We start from the raw sequence: 13,841 nt of genomic DNA, 5'->3' as shown, positions 1-13,841 counted from the left end.
CCTACTGATCTTCTCACAGCTGGAGTTTGTGGCTCTTCATCTTCTTATTATTGTTCTGTTGTAGAGTTTGATTCTTCCTCCTTTAGCTCAAATTCTATCTTCTCAGATTTATTTGGTAGGACTTCATGTTTAATAACATCTTTCATCTCTCTAAGCACCACATATCGAGTGTACACAACCTTCATTGTTTATGGTTTCCAAAGCTTATAACCTTTTAAACCATCCTTATACCCAATAAAGAGGCACCTTTCAGGATTATATCTAACTTGGTTCTTTTCTCCTTTGGAACATGTACATATGCATCATAGCCAAATACGTGTTAGGATATTCCGACACATAGGAAATAGTTAAGTATAACTTGGTCTAGTATAGAGTTAGGTAAAGTGTGTTTCTTTACTATGTACATTTTGTAACTTACAATCCGACGGTCACGATATGTAGTGATCCGACGGTTCATTCTCTCCTCGGTATTATCGACACTTGATCCGTGGCTTAACACCCGATTGGTCCATGATCTCTATTTAAAGAGCATGGAGGGTCATTTGTAGTTTAACCGTTCATGAGAGAAGCTTATGTAAAATTTTCATTCTTCTATTAATAAATTGCCTAAAGTGGCCGCGTTGGCTCAGGCCGTGGACTGTTTCCCTCTTTGAGGGTTTTAACCACGTCAAAAGTACTGGTGTATTGATTTGCGATCTATTTGTGAGCGGTGTCCTTTGGTGTTCTGTCTGAGGAACTTACCCTGTAAATTCCTACATGGTATCAGAGCTATTTGAGGGCCGTGTCCGTTGGTGATCCAAATCTGAAGCCAGTAGAACTACATCCGATTATCCTTCCCTAGATCTACTATTTCTGACTGCTTTTGGGTGGAGAGGACTGCTCTGTTGTGTTGAGAGAATCTATTCCAGTGAGGAACCCCTTTTGTTTCACACGAAAAGGTTTCCGGTAGCCCTAGCTACGTCATTTTTAAGATCTGGAGGTATACAGTGTTTATTTGCAGTTTACAGTTATTTTCTCTCTGTTTATTTTGGTTTCGGTTTATTTAGCCTTTTTTATTACCGGATCTATACCTTTCATTTCTGCGTATTCTCTTTGCCCCGCGACTCTGTGTGATCTGGGCAAATCAAAAACAGAAAGGAAGGATTTTTCTCATGCGTATGCTCTTTTCCGCTGCGCCTTAGTGTGATCTCGGAAAATCAGAAACATTGAGGAAAATATTTAGTTTCCGGCTAAAGCTAACTTCGAGCCGCAAGGTTCATTTTTTTTGTATGTCCGTGTTGGGTTTTGTGTTTTTTGTTTTGTAGGGAAAAAGAGCTTTCTCAAAGCAAGCACGCAACCCAAAGCTTCAACCCCCCCTCTCTCTCTCTCTCAAACTTTTTGTATAGCTCACTTGGTCCAAAGCTAATTTATGAGAGTAGAGGTCTTGAGTTCAAGTCTCCTTTTTGTGGGGGCGGATTTTTCATTTCTGCACATTCCCGCACTTCGTCGGCATCTTCATCAAATTTTCTTCAAAAAGCCATAACTTCTTCATCCGGAAGCCGTTTTCAGAACCATTTTTTTGAAACAGCCTAATTTTTCGAGATCTTTCCATTGGAACACTTAGTTTCAGCATCTATAGCTTCAATTTCTGTTAAAATGGAAAGTCCATGCCAAGTTATTCTTGACAGCACCAACTACTTCCAATGGTGGTCCTACATTGTGGATTTACTTAGAAGTAAAGGTCTCTACAGAATAGCCACAGGCCAAGAAACCAAACCGAAAGATGAAGATAAGGTAGTTAAATGGGAAAATAAGCAAGATCAAGCACGTCGGTTTATGGGGATGTCTATTTCTCCAAGTCTTACATTCCATATTGCAGAACTTGATACTCCTGATGAAGCATTGAAACAAATTACTAAAGTTTTTGGAATAAAAAATGAACTTAGAGCCCATAAACTTGAAAATGAGTTGCTTACATTGGACCCCAATAATTTTTCTTGCATTGAAGATTTTTTGTCCAAGTTCAAGACCCTTAGACTTCTCTTGGAAGGTGTTAAGGTTAAGAAAGAAGATAGTAACCTTATCTATTCCATTATTACTAAGTTGGGACCAGCCTACTCTGTGTTTGCTTCCACCTTCCATTCTACAAGAGAAGCCTTCATTTCTCAAGGACAAGACTACAAGTCCCCTTCCTTTGATTCTTTTTATGATTCTTTAATAAGAGAACAAGAAAAACTCTTACACCTTGGTCTTCTTAATCTTGTAAACTCTTCTAAGAAAGCGTTAGCCGCCCAGCAGCAACCAAATCCAAAGAATCCTACGAAGTTGTATCCTAAAAGGAATGGTCCTAAACCAAACAAGGGTCCTAAGCAATCTCAGCCTCAAAATGAAAAATCATTTCAACAAAATGATAAGACAAATAAAAACAAAGGGAAGAAGACTGATAGACATTGCAACTTTTGTAATCGAGATGGCCACTTAGAATCCAAATGCTTTAAGAAGATGGAAGCCTTGGAAGCATCAATGAAGAAGCATAACATCCATTTGGAGCACTCTTCAACTTCAATTTCACCTTTAGGAATGGCACTTTCTGCATTGGTTGTCAAGCATCTCGGTCTAGCTATGCACTAAATGTATCTTCTTCTTCTCATTCTCATGAGTGGCTCATTGATTCTGGAGCTTCTTATCACATGGCCAAAAACAAAGCCATGTTTTCTTCTTTAAATGATTGTAACACCAAAAATATATATGTTGGTGATGATAGATCTCTTAGTGTTGTAGGGACTGGAACATATAGACAATGGTCAGTTTAATGATGTATTATGTGTTCCAACCTTATCCTGCAACCTTCTATCTATATATCAGATAACCCATTCAGGTGAAGGTAAAATTGTTGAATTTTCACCTCACGATGTTGTAATTAAGGACCTAAGAGATCCTAGAAAGATTTTAGCTACTGGCATTGCTGATGATTCTACAAGGTTGTATAAGTTTCACAACTTTGGGTCATCAAATCTTCCCTCAGTATTTGTTGCTCATAATGATGAAGTGAGCAAACTTTGGCATGAGCGATTTGGTCACTCAAACTATCGCTCTCTTCAGAATCTATGTAAAGAAAATATGGTGACAGGTCTTCCAATGGTATCTTGCAAAGATGGTGTTTGTTCCGGATGTGTACTCGGAAAACATCATCAGGACAGTTTTGAAAAACATGCCTCTTGGCACGCCTCAGCCCCTTTACAGCTCATGCATAGTGATTTATGTGGTCCACTTATAGTTGTTTCATTCTCTGGCTACAAGTATTTCTTAACTTTCATTGATGATTTCTCCAGACGCACTTGGGTATACTTCTTAAAACTCAAGAGTGAAGTATTTAACATGTTCTTGGCCTTTAAGGCCTTTGTTGAAAAACAATCTGGACATCAAATTTTTAAGCTAAGATCTGATAATGGTGGAGAATATGTTAACAACAAATTCATCAACTTTTGCACTAAGAATGGAATTCAAATGCAACATACTATTCCATACACTCCACAACAAAATGGTGTAGTTGAAAGGAAGAATCGCACCTTAAAAGAAATGGCTAATTGTTTGCTTCAACCTAAAGAACTTAGTCTTAATTATTGGGCAGAAGCAATTGACTGTGAAAATTACATAATAAATCGCACTCCTACTAAGGTTTTAAAGAATATTACTCCAGAAGAAGCATGGAGCTCAATTAAACCAGATGTAAGTCACTTTCGTGTTTTTGGAAGTGAAGCATGGGTCCATATTCCAGATGAGAAACATAAAGCTTTAGAACCTACGAGTGAAAAATGTTTTTTTGTTGGATATTCTGAAGATGTCAAAGGATATAGACTTATTCCACTTAAGTCCAAAAATGTTATCATTAGAAGAGATGTAAAGTTTGTTGAAAATATATCAGCCTACGAGCCTAGTTCGGCGGATGTGCCACCTCTTCCTATCTCTTCTACTTTTGAAAATATTTCTTCTTCAGATGATGAAAGTGAGGATGAAAATCCTCCCCCACCTTCTCAGGATCCTCCTTCAGCTCCTCAGCTTCAAAAATGGGTCTATGCTACTCGGGATGCAGCAGGTGATCTTGCCGGTGATCCTACAGATCAGCGACGTACACGTTCTCAGTTTGATAGAGCCTCTTCTTTACTGGCTCAAGCTTCAGTGAATTATGATCCTGACAGCTTTGCAGAAGCTTCAGGCCATCCAGATTGGGACGCAGCTATGAATGAAGAATATCATTCATTATTGGCAAATGATACATGGGATCTTGTTCCTCTACCAAATGGACGAAAACTTGTTAGATGCAAATGGGTTTACAGAACCAAGTATGGACCAGATGAGAAAGTTGATAAACATAAATATCGTCTTGTTGCTAAGGTTTTTTCACAAGTTGAAGGCATTGACTACACTGAAACCTTCTCCCCTATTGCCAAAATGAACTCTATCCGCCTTGTTCTTTCCCTTGCTGCCTCTTTCAAATGGGAAGTCCATCAGATGGATGTTAAATCCGCCTTCTTGCATGGGGACTTGCATGAAGAAATCTATATGGAACAACCTATTGGCTTTATACAAACAGACTCCAGCCTTGTATGTCGGCTTAAGAAATCCCTTTATGGTCTCAAGCAAGCTCCTCGAGCTTGGTATGCCAAAATGGATAACTTTCTTTTAGAAAATGGCTTTTCTAGGTGTCATTCTGACAATACTGTCTACACCAAGAAAGTGGGCAAGTCTCTTATCATTCTTGTTCTTTATGTTGATGATCTTATCCTGACTGGTAGTGATCCCAACCTTATAAATCATGTGAAGACTAGCCTTAAAAGGAAGTTTGAAATGAAAGACTTAGGACACTTACATTATTTTCTTGGTCTTCAAGTCTTGCAATCCAAGGAAGGTATTTCCCTCTCCCAGTCCAAGTATGCTTGTGATATTCTACGCCATTTTCACATGGAAGACTGTAAGCTAGCCCCTTCTCCCTTTCAGTCTGGAGTGAAACTTTCAGTCACTTGTACTTCTCCTGAAGTTGATGCTACCTTATACGTCAACTTGTAGGAAAACTTTTGTATCTAACCCATACTCGTCCTGACCTTTCCTTTGTTGTTGGCCTTGTTGCTCGGTTTATGCAAAACCCACGTGAAAGTCATTGGAAAGCAGCTAAAAGAATACTTCGTTATGTTCGAGGTACGGTTCAGTTTGGGATTCATTATAGTGTCGAAGCATCTCCTCTATTGGTTGGTTTCACTGATTCCAATTGGGCTGGTGACCCTGATGATCGGAAGTCTACTGCAGGTTATGTGTTCACTCTTGGTTCAGGACCTATTACATGGGCTTGCAAGAAACAAGGTGCCATTTCTCTCTCTTCAGCAGAAGCAGAGTATCGTGGTGCCGTAGAAGCTAGTAAGGAAGCTTGTGGCTTCATCAGATCCTGTCAGAGTTTGGCTTTCAGCAGTAGCATTCGACTACACTTTGGTGTGATAATCAAAGTGCCATTCAACTATGCAAAGATCCATTCCAACATCAGCGCAACAAACACATTGAATTGCACATGCACTTCATCAGAAAGCTCATCCATGACCATGTTCTTGAAGTGCAATATTGTTCAACAGATGATCAAGTTGCAGACATCTTTACAAAGGCTCTCACAGAGGCGAAGTTCACTAAACTTTGATTTATGGTTGGATTTCAGGAAGTTGTCACTAAGGGGGGATGGCTCTAATGCCTCCTTCCTTCTCCTATTGTGTCATATTTGTAAATCCTTCAATCCTATCCCAAGTTGTTCTTAAGGGGGGATGTTAGGATATTCCAACACATAGGAAATAGTTAAGTATAACTTGGTCTAGTATAGAGTTAGGTAAAGTGTGTTTCTTTACTATGTACATTTTGTAACTTACAATCCGACGGTCACGATATGTAGTGATCCGACGGTTCATTCTCTCCTCTGTATTATCGACACTTGATCCGTGGCTTAACACCCGATTGGTCCATGATCTCTATTTAAAGAGCATGGAGGGTCATTTGTAGGTTAACCGTTCATGAGAGAAGCTTATGTAAATTTTCATTCTTTTATTAATAAATTGCCTGAAGTGGCCGCGTTGGCTCAGGTCGTGGACTGTTTCCCTCTTTGAGGGTTTTAACCACGTCAAAAGTACTGGTGTATTGATCTGCGATCTGTTTGTGAGCAGTGTCCTTTGGTGTTCTATCTGAGGAACTTACCCTGTAAATTCCTACAATACGCTCAGATGTGAAAGAGATGGTTTCTTACTAGTCCATTCCTCATGTGGAGTCTTATCCTCCAACACTGATGAAGGTGATCTATTGACCAGGTAACATGTAGTCTCTTTTGCCTCTACCCAAAATTCATGTCCTAACCTGACACCACTGAGCATGCTTCTTTCCTTTTCCATCAACGTCCTATTCATTCTTTCTGTAACTCCATTTTTCTGAGGTGTGTATGGAGTAGTGTTTTGTCATGCTATACCACACTTATTACCAAACTCTTCAAATTCCTTCTTGCAGAAATCTCCACCATTATTTGTCTTCAACGCCTTTATCTTCTTCTCTGTCTGGTTTTCTACTAGAGCCTTAAATTCTTCAAACCCATCAAAGACTTCATATTTATTCTTGAGGAAATATATCCATGTATTCCTTGAGGAGTCATCTATAAATGATACATAGTACACAGACTTACCCAATGATGGAACTGACACAGGTCCAAACAGATCATTGTGCACAAGCTCTAATATCCCTTTCACCCTCTTAGCACCAAAGGGAAAACTCACCCGACTTTGCTTCCCATATGCACAATGTTCACAAAAATCAAAATCCAGAGAGAGATATTAGACATACCTTCTGCCATATCATTACCATGAAGTATTCGAAGGCCCTTCTCTCCAATATATCCAAGCCTTTGATGTCATAGCATGGTATTTTCTCCAAAGACCACTAGATTTTTTGCTCCACTTTCAGGAACCATGGAATTATTGCACCCATCAATAATAATACTACCCAGAAGCTTGTACATAGTTCCAATCCAGATTACCTGCACCAATACCAGTGCAATCTAAACCATCTTGTAGGTATAATTCTGAAACATTGTTTAAACACCTACATCATTCGTCTTGCTTACAGAAATTATATTTCTAGCCAATGCAGGAATATGTATAACAACCGGAAGTGTTCTAATCCTTCCACCTTGCAACTTCAACTTGACTTTTTCGCATCTGGTGATTCTAGCCTTCCTGTCATCTCCTAAGAAGACATCACCACCATCATATTTCTCATACTTGCAGAATCAATCCCTATGGGGAGTGAAGTGAAAGGATGCACCTGAGTCAATCAACCATGCCTCATGATCTACATGTGTACTTGAAGAAGAATCCAAGTACAAATCCCCACCTTCATCTGAGGTGGTTTTTTGCCTCTATAGAAGGAGCATCATTAGATCCCATTCCTTTCTCAGGAGATTTAGATCTGTAGTCCTTTTTTTAGTGCCCTTCCTTTCCACATTTCTAACATACCTTTATAGGTTTTCCTAGATATTTAGATCTCCCTCTAGATTTAGATCTCCCACTTGAGGACTAATTTTTTTTGTTTGTTTTGGGACCATCCTCGTACAGATAAGGCATCTCCATTCTAGCCCTCTATATTTTTCCATCTCATCTCCTCCAACGGAAAGGATGAGATTATTTCATCAAACTTCAAGGTAGTTGTATTATTACCTATTGCAACAACCAGACGATCCCACAAATCTGGTAGAGAACATAATAAACCGATGCACTTATCTTCATCTAAAATTTTAATATCAACATATAACAACTAGCTTACCACGGTATTAAAGGCATTCAGATGCTCTGTTAATGAGTCTCCATCCTTCATCCTCAGGTTATACAACTTTTTCCACATGAACAATTTGTTCACCAGAGACTCAGATTGGTCTAAAGTGCCTGACTTAACCCACAAATCCTTCATCGTAGCTTCCCCTGATACGTTCAACAATACTAAATATGAGATACACAACCGTATTTTTCTCTTTGCGTTCTGATCCAACTTCACCCAGTCTTCTGCTAATACTTCCATTGGTTTCGTATCTAGATCTACCGTGATCCAATGATATTTATCCACTAACAGATCCTCCATATTGAGCTTCCACAACTCAAAACTCTGACAATTAAATTTCTCGATCTTTATCTTTCCACTGCTCGCCATATTCTTTCACCACAAGAATTGATCCTGTGGATCTTGATCCAGGTGGATATTCGTGGCCACCTTCCTATTCTACTTGGACCCTCACCATTGTCTCTTTCAGTTTTTCAGTTTCCTTAATTGTAGCATAGTTTACTATTTTTGGCAGCTTTTCAGTTCCTAAACTTCTGGAGCCATTTTGAGGCAAATTCCGGCAATTACATTAGTAATTGCCTCGGCAGTTGTAGTCCTTGGAGATATTTTTCCAAAGAGGTATCATACGCATCAAACAGAGATAATATGACCAAGTTACGACCCTCGGAAGTTGGCTTCCCAATTAACCCCAACGGGGCCCATAAACTCTTGGTGTTACATCTCCCCGGGTTAGGGTTTTGGTTGTTTAGGGTTTTCTCTTATTGTTCAATAATAAAAAGGCCCTTGAGCCTCATTGTAACTCAATTCATAGGCATGTAGCTGCCACATCTCTTCTCAGAGATAAGCTACCATCGCCCAAGCTATCTTATTTCCATTCTGTTTGTAAGCATAGTTCAATATTTTTCTATTAATGAAATGAAGTGTTTTTTTGCTGCATCTCTATGTTTATGAGTATATCTGTAAGTTGTTGCATTCCTGTTTAAGTTCGGATCAGATCTCCCACTAAACAGGGTCTACCACAGGCCTGAGCAAAAACCCTCAACAACAAAGGCGTCCCCTTGAAGCCAAAACAAATATGATACCAAATGTAGGTTTTAACCCTGTACAGAAATTACCTCTTAACGAATTCTTAAAAATATGTGTATAATGGCGAGAAAAGAAAACAAATACATAAAGATTTTCCCCCTGGATCCCAGAATCAAGACTACCAGATTGATTTTTCATTATATTCCTTTCAATGTTACAAGACATGTATATACATGTTGAAGAATTCATAAACCCCACTAATCCATTAACCCTAGATTAAAACAAGACCATAGTTCCCTTTACTTGGTCTACAAAATACCATGGGCAGAAAACCATAACGCCCAAAACCATGTGCAAAACCCATGCACAAAACCATAGGTAGGTCCGCCCACCTAATATAGGGTCCAAAAAATCTTGGGATATTGCCTCGGACCCCGTGCAGGCGGGATTCCATTGTCAGCAGGACTACATAATGGAATATATCTCTTTGTCATAATTGGGATACTTTTGAAATGCATTTGAAATTTTCTCACTATGATATTCCACCGGATGCCCATGTTGGGTAAGAACTGCACCAATAGCATAGTCGGAGGCGTTTATCTCAATTTCAAATGGTTGTTGCGGGTCTAGTAATGTGAGCACTGGTGCAGAGTAGAGGTGATGCTTCAACTTGATAAACTACTTATGTTGAGATTCAAACCAAAAAATCTTTGCTTTCGCTCTGCCCTTGGTGACTTGACTCAAAGGCCAAGTGATATGAGAGAATCCCAACATGAACCTACAATAGAAATTGGCAAGACCCAAAAAGTTGTGGAGCTTTGTTAGAATGGTTGGGGCTAGCCAATCCCGAATAACTTGTATCTTGGTTGGGTCCACATGCACACCCCGTTCATCAATGATGTACCCTAGATATTAAACCTGGGTCATACCAAAAGTGCATTTCTCCAAATTGGCACACAATTTGTGTTCTCATAGGGTTTGGAGGACTTGTTGGATATGGTGTATGTGCTCTTCCCAACTCCTGTTGAAGATCAAGATGTCATCTAGGAATACTACCATGAACGATTTGGTGAAGGGTCGCAATATGTCATCCATCAACTACATGAAGGTTGTGGGGGCATTCACCAACCCAAAAGGCATGACCAACCATTCAAAAAGGCCCTCCTTAGATTTAAAGGCAATTTTCCATACATCGAAGGGTTCGATTGGTACCTGGTGATAACCAGAGTTCAAGTAAACCTTGTTGAAATATTTGGCCCCCTTGAGTTGGTCCAAAAGGTCATCAATCTGTGGGATTAGATACCTATTCTGGACAATGATCTTATTCAGTGCCCGAAAGTCAATACTTAGTCTCCAGATCTCGTCCTTCTTCTATACCAACACGATCGGACTCCCACAAGGTGATGAACTTGGCTTGATGTGCCCATTTTGCAAAAACTCCTAATTTTCTTCTTGATTTCATCGTTCTCTAGAATAGGGCATCGATAGATCAGTCTATTGGGTAGCGGTGTGCCCAAGGTTAGATTGATGGAGTGCTTGACTTGACAGTGTAGGGGTACCCTTGTGGGTGAGGTGAAGATGTCCCTGTACTCCTCCACGACCTTGTACATTTGTTGTTCTCGTGTAGAGGGGCCCTATTTGGAGGTCGTGGATGTGGCCACAATCATCTTCTTGCCTTGAGGGTGAATCATAACGAAGACAAATTTCTCGGTCTAGGAAATGATCTTACTGCATTGCTTCGTAGAAATCAAAGAGATGGGGGTAAGTGATGCTACCTATGGTATCTTGTATAACTTATTGTCCAAAGTAATAATAACAGTGTGAGGCCTAGACTCATACAAAAAATTACACTTCCACAAGTATGGTTGGCCTAATATACATCCCAAACTTCAAGAGGATCAACATCACACAGTACCTCATTTGTGAAGGGCTTGATGTTGAAGGGAAGGCGACACTACAGGCTGACATGGACATGATACGAACTTATGTAGGAACACAAAAAAATACAGATATACACATAAACACATATATGCAATAGAAATAAATCTTCATTTCATTAATATCAAAGAACTGAAAGATGTTTACAAGCAGAATGGAAATAAACTAGCTCGGGCAATGACAACTTATCTTTGAGAAGAGATGTGGCAGATACATGCCTCTGAAATTTGTTACAATGAGGCTCAATGGCCTTTTTATTATTGAACAACAAAGGAAAACCCTAAACAACAAAAACCTAACCCCATGAGATGTAACACCAAGAGTTTGTGGGCCCTGTTGAGTTGGGCAGCCAACTTCCTAGGGTCGTAACTTGGTCATATGATCTTTGTTTGGCATGTACAACACCTCGTTGGAAAGGTCTCTCTAAGCACTAAAAGATCTATGGCATGCCCCTACCAATGGCTTTGGGCTTGCTGCAGATCTAAAAAAAAAAAACATCATTTAGGGGGTCAAAACAACTTCAGAAGTTTAAGACCCGAAAAAACTGCTAAAAATAGTAAATGCTACTATAATCAAGGAAACTAATGAAACCAACAGGTGGACTAGGTGGAATATGTGGTTGTCCACCAATATCCACCTGGATTAGTCCTCCCCCCTTAGGAAGCAATGAACCCCATTTCATGTAGAGGCTCCATGAGGTGAGGAAATTTCTGTTGAACCTAGTCCTTGGTGAACCACTTGCCCTGGTGAAGGAGTTGACCTTCTTTGGCAACTCGATATAGTTGGATCCTTTGCTAGTGAGTGCTCTTGATCTGTGAGCCCATGATATTGTCATTTGTGTCATGTTCGATGCAACTTGGGTTGAGCTCTGTTGGTTTCAGTTGCTCAACAATGTTGGATGTGTCCAATAATGGGGGAAGGTATGGTCATAGTTGGTCCACATTAAATATTGGGTGCAGGCCAAGGAATGGTGGAATGTTGAGCTCAAAGGAATTTTCCCCTACAACCATGGTGTAATATCCATATCAGAGCGGGCGAAGCTTGCGGTGGGGCCTAGTGAGGCGCTTCTTCTGCAAATGTAACCAAACTTTGTCACCCACCTGGAACTTGTGTGGCACCCGATGTTGATCATGACTGTTCTTGTACTTAACATTGGCTCTATCCAATATGTCATGGAATTGTTGGAAGATGTTTTGAATGCACTCAATGAAGTTGTTAGCCCTGTCAGCTTCGAACTGGACATCAGTTGAATATGCCTTAGTAGCTGAAAATGGTATGACCACTTTAATGGGACATAGTTGCTATAATCCTAATCCCACCTGAAATGGTTGTGGCCAGTTGAGCTATGGAGAGTTCTATTGTAGCTGTGTTGGACATAAGGGAGACTTTCATCCCATGTGTGTGGACACTTTGAGTTGTACATGCACAGAATGTGCATGATCATCCTATTGACGACCTTTGTTTGGCCATTAGTTTGGGGGTGGAAGGCCATGGAATTAGTGAGCTTGGTCCAGCATCGAACAGAGGCCTGACCAAAATGTACTCAGGAACCTGTTGTCTTGATCTGAGATAATGGACTATGGGATACCAAAGTGTACCCACACTCGTTCAAAGAAGAGTTTAGCAGTGGCTTATGTTGTGATACTCTTCTTGCAGGGTGCCAGAATGGCCATCTTAGAGAATCTTTCAACGACCATGAAAATGCAGTCGTTTCCATCCTTAGTAGAAGGAAGGCCTAACATGTAATCCATTGAGATGGATTCCCAAGGCCGATTATGAGTAGGCAGAGGAGTATATAGGCCTTGCTTCTTGATCGTTGGTTTGGCAATGGCGTAGGTAGTGCAGGATCTGATGTACTTCCCAACATCCTGCTGAAGGTTCGACCAATAAAAATACTTTTGTAGCATTGCCACTATTTTCTTTACTTTGAAATGTTCAGAGACGCGACTTTAGTTCACCTCCCAAAGAATCTTGGCACGCTCGCTTGAAGGAACATAGAGGTGTCCCAGGTGGCATAACAATGTGCCCTAGAGGTGAAAATCTAGAACTTGCTTTCCTTCCAGGAGCATCTGGTATGTGTTGTTGAATTCTGGATCACTCTTGTAAAGATGTTGCCACCCTGAAGTCACATGTCCACAAGAGTTGAGCATAGTGTTCAGCACAATAATCGGTGGTCATTTGAGACAGTCTGCAACATTATTGGTGTTTCCCTTCTTGTACTTGATGTTCAAAAGGAATTGTTCTATATATGTGGTCCATTTCTAATGGTGATCATTCTGCAACTTTCCTTGTGTTTGTATGAACTGCAGGGGTCGATGGTCTGTGTGGATGACCATTGCCTCCCCCAAAATGTAATGCTTCCATTGTCGTCAAGCCTGCACAATGGAATACATATCTTATTCATAGGTGGGATACTTTCAGACTGTGTCTGAAAGTGTCTCACTATGATATGTTATCTGATGCCCCTTCTAAGTAAGAACTACCCCAATAACATAGTTAGAGGCATTTGTCTCAATCTCAAATGGGTTTTGCAGGTTTGGTAATGTGAGCACTAGTGCAGAGCAGAGGCGATGCTTAAACTTGGAAAATTCCTTCTATTGGGATTCAGATTAGAATAACTTTTCTTTCACTCCGCCCTTGGTGACTTGACTCAGCTTCCAAGTGATATGAGAGAAACCCAACACAAACCTGCGATAGAAATTAACAAGACCTAGAAATTTGTGTAGCTCTATTAGAGTGGTTGGGGTTGGCCAATATTGAATATTGTATCTTATATGGATCCATATGCACACCCCGCTCATCAATGATGTACCCCAGATATTGAACCTGGGTCATACCAAAAGTGCATTTCTCCAAATTGGCACACAACTTGTTTTGTCGTAGGCTTTGGAGGACCTGCCGATTATGGTGTGTTGGGCTAATTTATTGACTAAATTAACACAAGTATTTAATTATCAATCCGGGTTTGTAAAACTTGGAGGCAAATCCATTGTATATGGACATCATATATAATCAAGTTTAGAAGATAAAATTTGAAGATTTAAAGA

The sequence above is a fragment of the Pinus tabuliformis genome, chromosome 4_2, assembly GCF_031772625.1.
Source record: "Pinus tabuliformis cultivar Carrire ecotype Pingquan chromosome 4_2, CPIR1, whole genome shotgun sequence".
Lineage (NCBI taxonomy): Eukaryota > Viridiplantae > Streptophyta > Pinopsida > Pinales > Pinaceae > Pinus > Pinus tabuliformis.
This window is presented reverse-complemented; position numbering follows the sequence as displayed.